The following is a 6,117-nucleotide window of genomic DNA, read 5'->3' on the forward strand; positions in this document are numbered from 1 at the left end:
CAGTGTAATTCGAAGATAAGCACTAAGCGTTTCAGCGCTCTAATGGGTGCAGTGTCAGTAGTTGAAGACAGTAAACGTAGCTCTGCAGTTGATGATCTCAATTGCCACACACAACCATCCCAGGTGCTTGCTTTAACTTTGCGTTGTCAAATGTGGTTGCATGTTGCATATGGTGTCTAGCTTGTATTGCTTCCAATCTGGTTAAATTGCATCTGCTTACTTTACACATTATACCTTTGATAATGACATGCTTTCCTGTTTTTGATACATACTACATATGTCTATTAACCATGTTCGTACATTAAACTAATGCTCTTTTGTATCCCTCGTCAATCACTTATGAATAGACAGTCACCCGAGTGGGTTACTGTGGGACGCCCTACTCGTTTAAAGAGTGCAATGCCATCCTCCCCACATGATTCTCAAGAAACAACAAGGCTAAATGAAGATAGTCAACGTAGCTCTCTAGTTGATCACCGCAATTCCCCCACACCACCATCGCAGGTGCTTGCTCTTACTTGGCAGTGTGATATGTGGTTGCATGTTGCATATGATGTCTACCTTGTAATGCTTCTAATTAGGGTAAATTGCATCTGCTTAGTTAACACATTATACCTGTGAATATGACATGCCTTCCTGTTTTTGGTACATACTACGTCTTTCTATTAACCATGTTTTTACATCAAACTACTTTTCTTGTGTATCCCTCATCAATGCTCCTAATTTGTTAAATTGCATCTCCTTAGCTTACACATTATACATGTGAATATGACACGCCTTCCTGCTTTTGGTACATACTACATCTGCCTATCACACCATGTTCTTACATCAAACTACTGTTCTTGTGTATCCTGCGTCTATCGCTTATGATGAGACAGTCACGCGTGTGGGTTAATATGAGATGCAATACTCTTATAAAGAATGCAATTTCATCGTCTCCACATGATTCTCAAAAAACAGCAAGCCTAAATGAAGATATTGAACGTTGCTCTGTACCTGAAGACCGCACTTCCCCTACACCACCATCACAGGTGCTTGCTCCAACTTCGCAGTGTGATATGTGGTTGCATGTTGCATACGGTGTCTAGCTCGTAATGCTTCTAATTAGGGTAAATTGCATCTACTTAGTTTACACACTATACCTGTGAATATGACATGCCTTCCTATTTTGGTACACACTACATCTGTGTGTTAACCTTGTTCTTACATGAAACTACCTCTCTTCTGTATCCTGCATCAATCACTTACGATGAGTCACTTTTATTCGTTGCATATTGCATATTATTTCTAGCCTGTTGCCATGTATTGCTTCTAATTTGGTCAAATACATTTTTTAGGGCACCCTTTTAATTTGGCAGAGTGATATTGGTTTCATCTTTCATATGATTTCTAGCTTGCATCGATTCTAACAAGTTCAAGCACCTTGTGCTTAGTTTACATTTTATACATCATACATGTCAATATGTCACGCCGTCTTGTTTTTCATACATACTAGCAAAGTGGCCCGCTCGATGAGCGGGCTAGAAGTTTATGAAGTTGATTAATGGCACAATATGATTTCATTTATCTAAGAATTTAGGAATTAAATTTGACGTCGTCTTTCGAATATAAGATTGTATGGACATATTTTTATGTCTCGTATATTTGAGCTTTTACTGATATATAGATATATGGGTTACCTTTTCATCATTTATGTGCTAATTATGCATGATGTACCAACTTTTTATATGATCTGTTCCGTTGTGCACAATATATTTGTATAATTTTTCTGCATTTTTATAATGTTGCTTAGTTATATTTTTCTTAAACAGAAACCTAATAGTTGTCATTGTTTTTGTGTTGGTAGGCATCCGTGGATTTGCCAACATTGCGCAAGATTGGTAGGTATTTGTTTTGTTATATAGTGAGTTTTGTACTGTAAATGATTTTGTTTTAATTTGGTATAAAAAGTTAAGAGTGTATTTATACATATCCACTTAAACTTTCTCGGTAGATTTTTGTTTTGATTGTCATTTAATTTAGTTAACTTAAGACACACACACACACACACACACAATTCAAATAGCGTTGTTCATGATCTAACTAATTTGTCGTTTATGGGGTAGCATCGCTTGTTGGTTGCACCGTATAATAGACCTTGCTTGGAATTTGTCTTAGCGACCATAGTTTTATTTCAGTGGAATAAAACTGTTTTTTCTTCGTGCAAAATAAAATGCGTGCGCTCAGCGGTGCCAATTGTGGCTTGTATTTTCAGGTTGGCATAGTTGATTTTGGATTGTTTACTTTTTGGAAAAAAGAAGGTCGCCCACATTATTTTCATTACTTGTGTTTTAGCAAAGCCGTATTTTTATTAGAAAAAAAAGCATTGTGCACACTACGATGTACTTCTTCTGTAAACAAATATAAGACCTCATCCTATACTCCCTTCGTCCTAAAATAAGTATCTCAACTTCACATTAACTTTAGTACAAAGTTGTTTTAATGCGGAGATATTTCGGGACGAAGAGAGTATTAATTTACATAGAGGGTACATGTACAAAACATTATTGGTTTTATTATGGGTCCCATCATGCTAATTGTTCGCGTTCCCTATCATGCTGTAAAAAGAGTTATTTTTTCTGCTGGTTGAATATTACGGGATTTAGCCAAACATCCTCAAGCACATGGACATAGCGACCAGCCGACCACACATCCTTTTCCGTACGAACCCCAAAAAATACTGCATTCTCTTTCTCGTTCACACCTTCACACACTCGCATGTTGCTCTTGCCAGATCCCCTTTCTCTCTTCCTTGTTCTCTCCGTTCACTCCAAAATTACTGCCGCCGGATAGCTCCCCGTCAGCTTGCTTCCTTGATTCGTTGCCATGAGCTTCCTCATCCTCTCCTGCAGCCACCCCCGCAGCTCGATTCGCTGGTCCGGCCATAGGATGACCTTCAACGACGGCTGGTTTGTCTCCATGTACGCCTTCTCGGTCTCCTAGGCTGGCAAACGGCGATGGAGGGGTAGCAGGGCCCAAGGTCGAGCTGCGAAGGGAGTAGGCGAGATCATCCATCTGCGCGGTGTTGTTGCTATCGGCGTCCGTGCAGGTGATGTGGGCATGGATTTCGTCTCGCGCAGCCAGCTTTGATCCATCTTTAGTGTGAGGATGGTGGAAACGTTTTCCGCCCCTAGAGCGCCAGCCAAACGCATCCTCCACATCGGCGACATTATTTGAAGTTCGAAGGTCCCTCTTTCCCTTTTCCTTGACTGTCATTTTTTTTCAGAACCGTTTCCTTTGTTTGTGTGATTGAATATAACGTAATTAAGGACATTCCTGTTTAGTGAAAATTGGTTCTTCATTTTTCCTTGAAATTTTGAAAAGGAATGTGATTATTTTTTAAGGGCTCCATAGGTGTTGAATGAGGTATATAATAATTAGGGAGTGAAATTGGAAAGAATGTAAGCATATGTCCGCGCATACATGATAACTGCATTGGCGGTGCTTTTGCCATCGACATGCATGTAGGGGATGTGCTAGCTTCTCTCGCGTGCGAGTGTGAGGTTGGTGGGGACAATGTTGTCCCCAAGTGCCTACTCGGACGCGTCCTCACTGTCCCAAAGCGAGGCAGCCCAAAATTTTTCTCCATCGTCCACAGAGGCAACCTGGCTTGGTCATTGAATATTTTGATCTACATGTCCTCCTTCCTCTTATCCTTCTTTTGTCTTTGTATGATTGAACTAATATAATTAAATAAGGTAGTGCTTTTTAGTGACTAACGTTCCTGTTTATGGTTTTTATACCATCATGTATACTCGTTGCTCTTGAGTTTCTTTCCATTGACTTATGGTAAAGGTACTAAATGATGATAGTAAGTTATGAATGCCAAATACAGATTACAGTGTAGTGTTAATATGTTTATGCCCCCTCCACTTTTTTTCCAGGCTTCGGACGACATTGGCAGTGTGAGGCCCCTCTGCCCCTATTAATATTCAACAAACTTAAAAAATAATTAGTATACTTATGGTTAGCTACAATTTTAATATTTTCCAAAGACAAATTAAGATTTAAAACGAAATTTGAAAATAGGTCTGATTGTGTTGTAGATATACAATGTATCGACTCTGCATATGTTAATTCACTGGCTTCTTCATCCATCCAGTGTGTAAATTTAGTGATTCCTACTCTTTCTTTCGTTACAATCTTTGTTAAATCTGTAGAATCAGAGAAAATGACTTGCTGCTCATTTTCCAGGTAGAAAGGCAATCTTTTGACGTAAGGATCTCTGAAGTGAAATTCAAATTGAACTATTTTCCAACAATTAGAAGCGTGGCTTGGTCATCACCTTTATTTATGTATTTAAAAAGGTATTTATTGATAAGGATCTGTTGCACACCTCTACATGTATAGGTGCTTGATATTTGACCAGTAGATATTTGTTGAATGGGACTACAGCAGAATTGATGTGCAAAGCATAAGCAACATAATGTTGCTTCCTGTGCATCATTAGTGTTAAAGTTTAGAACCAAAGGGATGATAAGTTGATAACACACATAAGGGTAAAACTTTGTGAAGATTTTGTTACCTGAAGTGGATAAAAGGTTGTCCTTTCGGTGTGGCTGTGTAGTGTGGGACATCCCCATGTATGATCAAAGACTGTCTATTTATCTTTCCTTGCAGTTTCATTCTCCTTTCCAATCTTGCCATTTTGTTGATTGTCTGGTTTTGCATCAATAAAATAATAAGTTAAAATATTGTTTTCTTGTCCAAGCTAAAATCAATTAGGAACCTCTTGTGCCTAACAGGAATTGTTGTCTTTTTAGTTGTAACATTCTTGTGATACCACATATGAAAAATTCATGATTCGTAACGGTTCATCTTGTTGGATTGTGTATTTGATGTGTTTTAACAACCTTTTGCAGGTTTCTCAATCCATGCTATGTGGCTCACCATTTCCTTTCATTGTTTATTCCTGCACAATAGAGAATGCAAATATAAAGTTCAAGAGGATGATATTATAATGTTATTACAAACAGTGGTAGAACCAAATTTGTGTTTTTTGGGGAGATGGATCATGGATGACTACAAAGATCAATGATGATGAACCTGCTGGTCTTTGGAGATGGGAGTATCTTGCTCCGCCGCTTGAGACCTGGGCCGGCCAGCCCTGCTCGTCCCAATGGTTGGTCCACCACAGGTTACAGATTAATGCTCAAGTTTGTGAAGATTCATTGTTTTTATTACTTTTTGCCTTACTTTTCACATTATTTTTATGCCATTTGTACTTGATTAATGAGGTACTTTATTTAGACAGAATTACTGAGGTAGTCAGTCCAAATATTATGTGAACCATTATCTGATCTACAAACTGCAAGTAGATATCAATATATCATACTGCAGAGGATGCTATAATTCTGTGACATGGTACTTACTAAAGATGGTCTGATCTCTTGACAGAGCCGATTATGATTGAGGATAGTCGACATGAGATTTGGTGCAGGTGACCGATGCAGGAAGACAATGCTTAAGTGCCACTTGTTGGAGGAAGTTGTCGAAGTGTTGTTTGCTGGAGGAAGATGATGTAATAGGGGTACTCTGAAATCTAAAGGACAATGAATTTTTGAGATGGTCGAAGCTTTGCATGGGGAAAGTATTTTAGGGATGGCTGAGTTGACCACACTTGCTTGATGGAAAGAGAGGTTTGCTTGGATGCGGAGAGATTTTATCTATGTACGTGAACCTGAGATTTTGTTTATATTTGGAGAGATTATGTCTAGATTTTATCTATGTACGTGAACGTGAGATTTTGTTTATGCTTGGAGAGATTATGTCTTTGTAAAATATTGATAGAGTTCGGTCATTGCGTGAAGATTGTTTGACCTTTTCTTGGACCATGAGGGTTATATATTTTTAAATGTGTGATGATAAGGTTTTCTATTATGGGACGGTTGTGTATTTTTTTTCTGACGTCAAGACGGCTGTGCACTTTTAAACGTGTGTTGATCAGTTTTTCTATTTGGCACGGCTGTGACTTTTTTCATTCGTGGGATGGTTGAACAGAATCGAGAGATTGTTGGTGACGATATGTACAGAATGGGTCCACCTGGTTAATGATGATCTAACCGTTCTAGTTTCTTC

The 6,117-nt window shown here is 38.6% G+C and overlaps 1 long non-coding RNA gene across 3 annotated transcripts; it reads left to right on the forward strand.

The window, feature by feature from the left end:
- Positions 1-2,652: 2,652 nt before the first annotated feature.
- Positions 2,653-5,860, forward strand: LOC123069578 (uncharacterized). 3 transcript variants are annotated; one of them, XR_006432649.1, is made up of 3 exons: positions 2,672-3,225; positions 4,234-4,346; positions 4,902-5,860. It is a non-coding gene; the product is annotated as an uncharacterized lncRNA (long non-coding RNA). The 3 variants fall into 3 exon arrangements; XR_006432647.1 differs by having other exon boundaries at positions 2,681-4,346; positions 4,902-5,176; positions 5,437-5,860; XR_006432648.1 differs by having other exon boundaries at positions 2,653-4,346.
- Positions 5,861-6,117: the final 257 nt, after the last annotated feature.

The sequence above is a fragment of the Triticum aestivum genome, chromosome 3B, assembly GCF_018294505.1.
Source record: "Triticum aestivum cultivar Chinese Spring chromosome 3B, IWGSC CS RefSeq v2.1, whole genome shotgun sequence".
In the NCBI taxonomy this organism is placed as follows: domain Eukaryota; kingdom Viridiplantae; phylum Streptophyta; class Magnoliopsida; order Poales; family Poaceae; genus Triticum; species Triticum aestivum.